Here is a 12,030-nt window from a genome sequence, read left to right on the forward strand (position 1 = left end):
TTCGCTGTTTATATCTCTTGTCTGTGTTCACTGTTGTCGAGCGCAGAACTGAACTGAGTTTTGTCTAGTGCGATAAGCGGCCATTTCGTTCGGACTCTTCGGAACAGGAGCAGGTTTTTCTCAATAGTAAAATGGAAAACCTGGAGTGAATTTATTACAAATTTAAAAAAAAAAAAAAAAAAAGGTAATATCTTTTGTCGCTCCGTTCCACTCCCCACTCCAGACGGTGACAAAGCTTGATGTTTTGAATTATTTGTTTGTCTGAAAGGTAGCCTTACTTAATCTACATTTATTCAAATACTTGTACATTAAACTGTTATATAAAGCAAAACAAAAAAAAAAATATATATGTGGAAATGTGTATATTGTTAACTTTTAGAAGCAAATGTATTAAGTAGTTGCTTGTAACATCAATTGAATGATTTACAAATAGGCTACTTTCAAACTAATTGCTCAATTTTGTAGCTATAATAGGCTATCTTTAACAATGTTTTAAAACGTTTCATACAGGGTGAATATATTAAAGGGTTACTTCATTATAAAGCTACGAGAATACGTTTTGTGCGCCAAAAAAACAACAAAATAACGACTTTTCAACAATATCTAGTGATGGCCGATTTCAACACTGCTTCTGAGCTTTACAAATCTTTTGTTTCGATTCAGTGATTCGGATCACGTATCAAACTGTTAAACTGCTGAAATCATGTGACTTTGGCACTCCGAACCACTGATTCAATTTGTAATGCTCCGAAGCAGTGTTTTGAAATCGGCCATCACTAGATATTGTTGAAAAGTCTTTGGTTTTTTTGGCGCACAAAAAGTATTCTCATAGCTTTATAATATTAAAGTAAAACCACTGTACTCACATGAAATGTTTAAATATGTTTTTAGTACCTTTATAGGTCTTGAGAGGTGCAGTAACATTGCTGGCAATAGAGGCCTCACTGAGCCATTGGATTTCATCAAAAATATCTTCATTTGTGTTCTGAAGATGAACGGAAGTCTTAGGGGTGTGGAACGACATGAGGGTGAGTAATAAATTACATTATTTTCATTTTTGGGTGAACTAACACTTTAATAACAATTGTTTTATGGTTTACATGCCCAAGAAAAATGTAAACAGCAGTTTGTTTATTTGTTTGTCGTTTGTTGTGGCAAACTGACCACAAACATATTAATTTTGCTTCTGTTGAGAAACGTTGTAAACTGACTGTTAGCAGGCTATATTGAATGTGTAATTAATGTTTTTTTTTTTTGTTTGTTTGTTTTTATACAGACAGGTCAACGAAAGAGAGATGAGTAACAGGACAGAAGAGACAGGTGACATGGAGGTGAGTAAGTTTGAATGGGTCATTCCTGTTATACCATACATTTAGTTTGTTTTGTAAGTCTGCTTGACCAGATAGCTAAATATGAGATCAGACCGAAGCAAAGAGAGAGTGCTGTGTCTGGCAGGGTTGTGACTGGGTTCCTATGTGTGTAACATGGCACTGTGGAGTCAGTTGCAGGCTGAGCAGATGGATCCTGTGGATGGTCAGGTCTGGAGAGGGTCAGATGGTCCTGTCCCCTGCCGCCGAGGCCTGTCATGGACAGATGTAGTCTGATCTTCCCCACAGACATGCTGGTAAAGTGCCTTTTGTGTTTAGTATGCAAATAGGTTTACTGAAGATATAGTATATTGATTTCAATATCTGTTTGTGGCATTATAGAAATGGTTTAAAAACAACCCAGTCCAATATGGCAGGTTCTGATGGAGGAATGGCTAATGCCTTTCCTCGCCAATACAACAATGCTTGACTAATGCATATAATCAGATCAGATTTGATTTACAAATATTAGAGATATTTATTTAGCTTACATAATTAGGATTGGCCGACCATAACTGGAAACTCGTGGCAGAAAGACATACATCTGACAGAGAGCTATTGTGTTGTTACGCCGTCTCGGCGTGATCAAGACACCCCCTCAGTCTCATTCATCTTCAGTTGATTCTGTTCACTCTCCAGCTTTTGAAGGATGGCTCCAACATGCCAATTAACCCCTCTCTTCCCCCTCAGCTTGTTAGGCTGGATTTGTGCTCCATCAGACTGGTGCTCTCACCGAGATGTATCAGCCTTCCGAGACATATCTGGAAGCTTATTGATTTTGGCATATTATTTTATGAGTGGGAGTTGGGAGGCTGTAAATGGTGAACAGGCTGTTTCATTGTTTGAGCTGCTAAGCTGCTGTATAATTACATCGGTGACCGTAAAGCCTGCTGACTGGGCCCACAGCTGGGCAAAACACAGCTAGTGAAATAAGATGGTGCCTTGTGCTCTTTATGAGCCAAGGCCTTGCTGGGACCCCAGAATCACCATCTGTAGGCAGTGAAAGTTTATTTCCTTTTGTGGTATGGGCACGTACAGTCTCCCCGTGACATGATGTATGACAGGCTTCTTAAGCATTTTTAGGGTTTACCGCCTGGCAGCAGTGTTTAAACTGCAGTGTCAGGACAATCTCATGAACATCACCATGTCTCAACATCAATAACTATTTGAGTGGAGAAAATGATGCTGCAAAGATTTTACTGCCTGTGGGATAAAAGTGCTGTCACACCACTTCTTGCGATGCAGACTCATCAGGGAATTGCAGTATTTTCTTAGCTCAGTGGAAAGGTAAAATCAAATTCCACGCAGGGATAGGAAAACATTTGTTGACCAAAACTAAATAGTGATATATAGGCTGTGTTATTCACCTCGTTTCTGTATTTTTACATCTATGCAATCTATTAATAGATCATAACAGTGGCCTCCCACTTTTCAAGCAGCCTTGGTTCCGGAAGTATTTTGCCCATTCATTTTTCTCATAGGGATTTTAAAAAAGGTATTTGTTAAAGAGTTATAGAGTCATGAACCAAACCAAATACACACAAATAGTTATTTATATTTAAAGGGTTAGAAATTTCTGTCATTAAATACTCACCCTCATGTCGTTCCAAATCCGTAAGACCTTCATTCATCTTCGGAACACAAATTAAGATATTTTTGATGAAATCCAAGAGGTTTTTTTTTTTATCCCCAATCCACCTTATTCCTACACCCCATGACGCTTTGCGCGAATTATGGGTGTAACTTCCGTTAAGCTGTAAACAGTCAGTAAAAGACTCGCTCTATGAATGCAATAATACGTTTTTTTTTAAAACTGGGTACAATGAGATGACATTATTCTACTAACCCTTCAACCAACGAACATTAAAAGGACATTTAAAAGTGTAAAAGCATCAGGCCATGAAAAAGCGTGATTCTTTCCACAGCAATAACGGATGGGTTAAATATAACTATAGTGATATATATCTGTATTATGTAATATACGTTGCCTTAATAAAAAATGTTAATGAACTTCAGCATTGCGTGATACTATTTCAAAGTGATTTCCATAATTTTTACAGATAATAAATTGTATTTACCTGTGAAAACAAACCTGGAAAGAGACGTGAGGCTTTGAGGAGAAAAACGAGAGATTATTCGTGCATTCCAGTGAATTATTAATGGGATATATCGTAAATTATATCGGGAGAACAGACCACAAATGTGCAGTATATGTTGTCCTTTTTCATACTATTACAGCGGTATGCAAAGGGACAAAAGAAAATAATCACGAGTATAGAAAGCAGCGACTGAAAAGAGCTCTTGCCACAGATATTATTGTTATAACATGTTATGTTAAAATACCAAGTTACGTTATTCTCATGATGTCTGAAAATAAAACATGAAAGAAAAATTGACAGCTCATTCAGTCAAACTGACGGATAAGCTTTATTTGTAGGGCAACCTTATGATTTGAAACGATTCAGTCTTTTTAAATGGAAGTTCCCCAAACCGGAAGTGCAACCCATAATTCAAAACGCAGTAGGCTAGTCAGGAATAAGGTGGATATAAAGCAACGTAATTACCTTCATTCAAGGTCCAGGAAAGCACTAAAGACATCGTTAATATAGTCAACGTGACTAGTGGAATTTAATTGTATAAGGCGATGAGAATACTTTTTGTGTGCTTTTTGATGACTTTATTCAACAAATTCTTCTCTACGCAGTTGACGTAGTGAATGCAGTTCAGCGCTTCCGTCCGAACGCCGGCTCATTATTATTATACACATTATATATAGTATTGGTCAAGGCTGTTCATGTGAGCAGCACAACACGTGTGTGAATAAAGTTGTTATTTTTGTTTGGATTTTGTACACAAAAAGTATTCTCATCGCTTCATAACATTAAGGTTGAACCACTGTAGTCACATTCACTATTTTAATGATGTCTTTAGTACTTTCCTGGACCTCGAATGACGGTAATTACATTGCTTTCTATGGGGGACAAAAAAAACCTCTTGGATTTCATCAAAAATATCTTAATATGTGTTCCAAAGATGAACGAAAGTCTTACGGGTTTGGAACGACATGAGGGTGAGTAATAAATTTCATTTTTGGGTGAACTAACCCTTTAAGTATGACTCTATTATTGCTATATGTTATGCACACTCACCGGCCACTTTATTAGGTGCACTGCTCATTAACGCTAATCACATGGCAGCAACTCAGTGCTTTTAGGCATGTGTAGACATGATCAAGACGATCTCCTGAAGCTCATACTGAGCAAGAATGGGGAAGAAAGGTGATTTAAGTGACTTTGAAAGTGGCATGGTTGTTGGTGCCAGCCGGGCTGCTCTGAGTATTTCAGAAACTGCTGATCTATTGGGATTTTCATGCACAACCATTTCTAGGGTTCACAGAGAATGGTCAGAAAAACAGAAAATATCCAGTGAGTGGCAGTTCTGTGGGCGAAAAAAAATCCTTGTTGATGTCAGAGGTAGGGGTGTGCACAAATAGTCGAATATTCGATCTGTAATTAATATTCGAAAAATAAAAATACTATTCGAATTTTACTACGTTGCTTTGCTGGCCGTAAATGCAGTGAATCCATGATAAATCCTAAGCACTAAAACTTGCAGTTATAACTAAATGCACTGGGTGGCGCGTGTTTAACAAGTTTATTGAATTTGATCGTCACACTGTTGTCGTCTGCCTCGCGAAGTTTGGAATTACTTAGATGAAAGTGATCTTACAAAATGGAATTACTTTTGATCAAATGAATTAATGAAACCGAGTTATCATAATATCACCACCACAATGAGAAAGCACATGAAATCCAAACTCCCATCGAATGAGGAAAGACAGCTGTCCATCAGTGCATTCACGTCAGGTAAGCGCAGCTGTAACCCGAGTGAGCCGAAAAGATAACTTGTCTTATCTGTTAGCAATCTCGATACATATGCTTCCTTTAAGTTTCGTCGAGGGAGACATACTTACGAACAGAAAACACAAAGTGCTGCTGTTAGAAGCTTAGCTTAGCATACCGTTATGTATTATCGTTATCTTTGTTTCTCTGCAACTTCTGCAACGCATGTGTAACAGTATTGTGTCCGTTCATAAACTCTTAAAGGGACAGCAGTCCAATATTCCTGCTGCTGTCTGTCATGTTAATCAAAGAACAAAAGACAAAGAAAATCACTTTCTGCTCTTGACTGAATACGTATAATTTTAATGGTAAGAATGAATCTGTATTTAATATTTACAATAAAGACTACAGAAATTAAGGTAACCAATGTAAAATAACACTGGATGTGTTACTTTACATTTGATTACTTTAATTTTTGTACAGAGCAAAACTTTCAGTGTCACCCGGTGTTTATATAATCCGGTGTGGATTATATAAACACTGGCAATGTTAATTTAACACTAACAGTGTTCATTTAACACTGGAGGTTTAGTATTCTTACCTGAATAAAAACCTACTTAATCTGAAAAACTTAGTTTCATAGCTCTCTATTCTACTGCATTTATTTGTGCTTCTGTTTTATATGTTTTTTTTTTGTTTTTTGTTTTTTATGAAAATAAAACTTTGCTTTGAAGAAAAGTAGATTTTTGTATTATAATTCTTAGAAAGAAAATCGGAATTGGCAAAAATCAGTATCGGCAGATCACACTTACAAAAAAATCGGAAATCGGAATCGGCCAAGAAAATCGCAAACGGTGCATCTCTACTGCATACGCCTTGTGTAAAAAAAAGTAATTTCCGTAACCGACTGTTATTCCTCATGAGGTGTAAAATACTGTAATTTCTTTCTTACTTTGCAATCTAACGGTTACTTTTCTTAAATGAGACCATCTCAATGACGTATGCAGCCTTCAAATGCGACCTCCAGAGGACGCAGCCTTCAAAATGAGGCGCAAGCATGGTGTGGGGGATATTTTCTTCACCTCTTAGTACCTATTAGTATCTCTTAGTACCTATTGAGCATCGTTTAAATGCCACAGCCTACCTGAGTACTGTTGCTGACCACAGTGTACTCTTCTAATGGCTACTAAAAACAAAATCGAGACTTTATAAAAGGGCATAATATGGCCTCTTTAAAGGTTTGTATGTTGCTGCTAAAATTGAATTTCCCTATTGAGAAAATGAATGGGATTTTCTTTACTTCCAGTATCCAAATTTTGCACTCTATAAATATAAGGACGTCTTTCGGTTTTTTTCAGGACATTGATTTGGCTAACATGTGGACCTACAGCTCTATGGCCTGAGCCTATTGTTACTGTTTGACTGTGGAGAAATAACTCAGCCTGGGTCTGCTCGTATTTTATTCATAATTTTATTTATTAATGTATGTTTTTTTTTTTTTACTCCCAAAGTGTTTCAAAAACCAAGAGAAAGAAGTAGCAATCTTGCAATGGAAAGGTCATGCTTTAGAATAACAACAGGCATTGGTAAGCAGCAGCACACTGTAACTAACATGCTGTGCTATTTACTTGGCATTTACTTGCAGCGATTTATTCCACGGCATGTTTAAATATCAAGTCTCCCTTGTTAATATTCATGGTTTTCCACACCTACAGTATGGGATGGTGCCCAGTCTTGTCTAATGAATAACTTAAGACCTATAAATAATGCATTAAGAGTGGCTGCATTACTGTGGGTGCTTCAGGTTTTCCAGGTCTTCTTTGGAGAATAAACTGAATTGAATTTGGAGTTCTTGTGTGGTAGATCGTAGTCACGAGAGGTAATGTTTCTCTGAGCTCTTGCTGCCGTTTGTAATTGGCTTCCCCGCTGTTAACGCAGAGCTAATGACTTCATTTGACTGTGTTCTGTGTATGAATTGGTGTAGGATTAAACAATTTAATCTCTTCGTGGCCTCATTGGTGCCAATTTAAAAAGGCTGTGCTGTTGCGAGAAAATGTTGTGCCGGTGATCACCCAGGGAGAACGGGATTACCTTGTATCTTAACCGAAGAATTCTCTCTCTTTTTGTATATATATATTGAGAGCAATATAAACAAATATATAAACAGAGAGGTGTGTAAATATTAATATATGTATGTGTAAATATTAATATATGTATGTAAGGTATGTAAATATTAGTTAAAAAAAGTTTCTAAAATTTCATAAATGTTATATATAAATGTGAATATATTAGACATTAATGTCTCTCCTTTTTATTAGATTTATTTTATTTCATTTATACATTTGTACCTGTACTGTTTGATCAAATCTCTTTCGTGTGCTGACAACACCCCTTCTTTTTCATACATCTTCATGTATTTTTTATGTGTATATGTAGGCCTTACATTTAAATATTTAGTTGACTCACAGTGTACTGACTGTACATTTATATGTGAGGAATGCAGTGGAGGTAACATGATCCCACATACTGCGCTGCCAAATCCTTAAATGAAATGCGTGAGTGTCTTCAATTATTCAGTTACACACAGTCTCCCCATGCACCGTTTAGAAGCATCTCAGGGGTGAAATCACCTACTGCTCACACAACTACACCATCAGAGGATAGCAAGACTCCTGGACTTCCTTCCTGTCTTATTTTATTATCACTTATATATACTGTTATAGTATTTATTAAATATTTGAATAAGCTTTTATTTACAGTTTTCATTTTAATTTTTAAGTTTTAAAGGGTTAGTTCACCCAAAAATAAAAAAATATTGTCATTAATTACTCACCCTCATGTCGTTCCACACCCGTAAGACCTTCATTCATCTTCAGAACACAAATTGAGACATTTTTGATGAAATCCGATGGCTCAGTGAGGCCTCTATTGCTAGCAAGATAATTAACACTTTCAGATGCCCAGAAAGGTACTAAAGACATATTTACAACAGTTCATGTGACTACAGTGGTTCAACCTTAATATTATAAAGCAACGAGAATACATTTTGCGCGCCAAAAAAACAAAAGAGGCAGTTAGGGTGAGGTGGGGTAGGTGTAGGTTTAGGGGTGGGGTGGGTGTAGTCTTTAATAAAAAAATGAGTTTTGCTAAATGGAAATAGGACAAATGGTGTAAAAAGTCCACACATTGCATTTAAATGAGCATTCATTTTGATTGGTAACGACTGTCATACGTCATTTCATGACGACATACGTAACACAACACTCATTATTTTTACACCGGCTAGAGGGCGCATGACTTTAAAACGTACATATAGGTCGTAATAAGGTGCTTGAAAAACGACCTATAGGGTCGTTTTTTTTTTTTTTTTGGAGGACAGTCTGCATCAATCGTGGTTTTGATTACTTCAGAATAAAACCAGCTGTTTCTTAAAGCTTCCACTTCCTTAGTAGTGCATGGTACTGCAAAGAATTCACCATGGTTGGGAAAGTGCTTTCAAAAGGCCTCTGGGATAAAGTTTTTGAAAGGCACAAGTTAGGAGAAGGCTACAAAAACATTTTCGCTATCTCTCCAAATACTGTTCGGAGCATCATTAAAAAGTGGAATGCGAATGGCACCACCAACACATTGCCTAGATCAGGCCATCCGTCCACACTGGATGACAGAGCCAGGAAGATATTGATCAGAGAAGCTACCAAGAGGCCAAAGGCAACTTTGAAGGACTTACAAGGCTTTATGGCTGGGACTGGTCAGTCTGTGCATGTGACAACTATCCCACAAGCTTTACACAAAACTGGCCTGTATGGCAGGGTGGCAAGAAAGAAGCCTTTCCTGAAAAAGTGCCACACTCTCATTTGCACTATGCAAAAACACACCTGGAAGACTCCATCCAACTTGCAAAAGGTGCTATGGTCCGATGGAACCAAAATTGACCTTTTTGGACTGAACTCCAAGCGCAATGTTTGGCGAAAAGCAAACACAGCACACCACCCAAAACAGACCATACCTACTGTGAAGCATGGTGGTGGCAGCATTATACTGTGGGGCTGTTTCTCTTTAGCAGGGACTGGGCGATTGGTCAGGATTGAAGGGAAAATGGATGCTGCCAAGTTTATTCAAATTCTTGAGGAAATCATGCGTCCCTCTGCTAGACCGCTGAAGATGGGCAGGTCATTGTCATTCTAACATACTCTCAAATGAACAGTGCAATGGCTTAAGGATAGGAAGGTGGATGTCCTTGAGTGACCAAGTCAGATCCCTGACTTAAATCCGATCCGTGTGGATGGACTTAAAGAGAGCAGTCCATTGCCACTAACCACAGAATTTGACTGAACTTGAACAATTCTGCAAGAATGAATGGGCAAATATTTCCCAATCTAGGTGTGCAAAGCTAGTACAGACATATCCAAAAAGATTAATGGCTTGGGTCCTTTTAATGTAGTTTGGCATTTTGTTTTTTACTTGTTTTTTTCATACACCGATATCTCCAGTACCACTGGTTTAAATTGTCAGCTTCATCCTATAGTCTTTTCAGATAATAGAGATGATCTAGGTCCAACTGACCCCAGAGGCCAGAGGCTACTTTTCGGGGACAGTCCAAAGCTCTGTCTTCTGTAGAATATGACCATAACATCGACTGAGCAGTGAAAAAGCGTGTCTGGTCCCTTCACCCCGCGGCATTCCTATCTGCTCTGCTGAGCGTTGCCCTTTAACTTTTGATGTGAGGGTTATGTGTCTTGGTGCATTGCCGGCTGCAGTGTAAGGAGCTTAGGGTCACTATCTACTCACAGATGTATTGCTTGAATAAATAGGGACTCAGAGGAAAAGCAAAATATAGTCTTCTGACAGTTCAATATTGTAGGCCATAGTCTGATGGGTTGAGAAATACAATCATGTAGTGCAGTTTATTTTCTGTCTTCCACGCTCTTATTGCAGCCCCAGGGAATTTTGACTGAATTCATTACTCTCAAATATTCATACACTGAAATTTCTAAAAAAAAAATAAATAAAAAAAATAAATTCAGCTTAATGTTGTTTTAGGCAGGTTCAGAGTGCCAGATCTTTTTGTGAAGCTTTTGAGTTCTAAGACAGATAAAGGGATTTTCTAAAGCATGATAGTCTGTTTCTGCTTGGCGAAGCAAGTTTGGGAATTACTATATTGAAATATAGGACCTCTGTAAAACACATGCGTTAGTGCTCTGAAGTTGCAGGTTCAGTGATTTTTCTTTTTCTTTCTTTCTTTTGCTCTCCATTTAATTTCCTTGTTTTGTTGGTCTTTTTTTTAAAGTGGTCAAAAACATGCAGAAATGCCACTTGCGACAATTTTTCTTTAGGACAGATGTCACCATGGTGCAAGGCTTTCATTTCCCCTCAAGCCAAATGCTTTATGCTTGCCCTTGCATTTATGTGTGAGAACAAGCACGCAGGTGGACTGCTTGATAGATCCCTGCCCAGTGGGGCTGAATGGCCGCTGGGTCTGTGGGTTCTTTGTAGCCCGAACCAAGGCTCCACAAACTGCCTAAGCTGCGGTGACTGGTCAAGCCTCAGTCTGTACTGTCTGACATGGCCTCTCACTGCGACACAACTCTATGGGAACAACCAAAGACCACAAAATGCTACTTAAGGATGATGAGGTTGTTAAGATGTGCTGCTGAGCAATTACGACATATACAGTGACACCTTGAAACCACCATGTTAATGTGATTTGGTCTTTTATGTCCTACAGTGTACTTTTCTGTTCAAATGTTTGGGGTTGGTAAGAATTTTTTATGTTTTTTAAAGAAGTCTCTTAGGGTACGTTTACACGACATTGATGTATGTGCGTTTTTCACATATAGGCGACAACGCTGTCAGAACGGTCCCCATGCACACGGATCCACGAAATTACTAAAATCGCTGTATTATGCATGCCAGGCCAGTAGTTGACAATGTCACCTTGTAAAGAAACACTACACACCTATAGTCTGAACTAACACAGAGACAATAACGGTATCATTTTCTAAAACTTGCCCTGTGAAACCCGTTTTCAAAAGTTTGCATTTTCAGGCCCCCAAAACGCCCTTGTTGGGTAAATGAACGGCCAAAACGCATAAAAAGTTTTCCGTTTTTAGTTGAAAATGGTGTCATGTACAGGTGCTGGTCATATAATTAGAATATCATCAAAAAGTATTTCATTAATTCCATTCAAAAAGTGAAACTTGTATATTATATTCATTCATTACACACAGACTGATATATTTCAAATGTTTATTTCTTTTAATTTTGATGATTATGACTGACAACTAAAGAAAAATCCCAAATTTAGTATCTCAGAAAATTAGAATATTACTTAAGACCAATACAAAGAAAGGATTTTTAGAAATCTTGGCCAACTGAAAAGTATGAACATGAAAAGTATGAGCATGTACATCACTCAATACTTAGTTGGGGCTCCTTTTGCCTGAATTACTGCAGCAATGCGGCGTGGCATGGAGTCGATCAGTCTGTGGCACTGCTCAGGTGTTATAAGAGCCCAGGTTGCTCTGATAGTGGCCTTCAGCTCTTCTGCATTGTTGGGTCTGGCATATCGCATCTTCCTCTTCATAATACCCCATAGATTTTCTATGGGGTTAAGGTCAGGCGTGTTTGCTGGCCAATTCAGAACAGGGATACCATGGTCCTTAAACCAGGTACTGGTAGCTTTGGCACTGTGTGCAGGTGCAAAGTCCTGTTGGAAAATGAAATCTGCATCTCCATAAAGTTGGTCAGCAGCAGGAAGCATGAAGTGCTCTAAAACTTCCTGGTATACGGCTGCGTTGACCTTGGACCTCAGAAAACACAGT

The sequence above is a fragment of the Ctenopharyngodon idella genome, chromosome 15 (assembly GCF_019924925.1).
Source record: "Ctenopharyngodon idella isolate HZGC_01 chromosome 15, HZGC01, whole genome shotgun sequence".
NCBI classification, from domain to species: domain Eukaryota; kingdom Metazoa; phylum Chordata; class Actinopteri; order Cypriniformes; family Xenocyprididae; genus Ctenopharyngodon; species Ctenopharyngodon idella.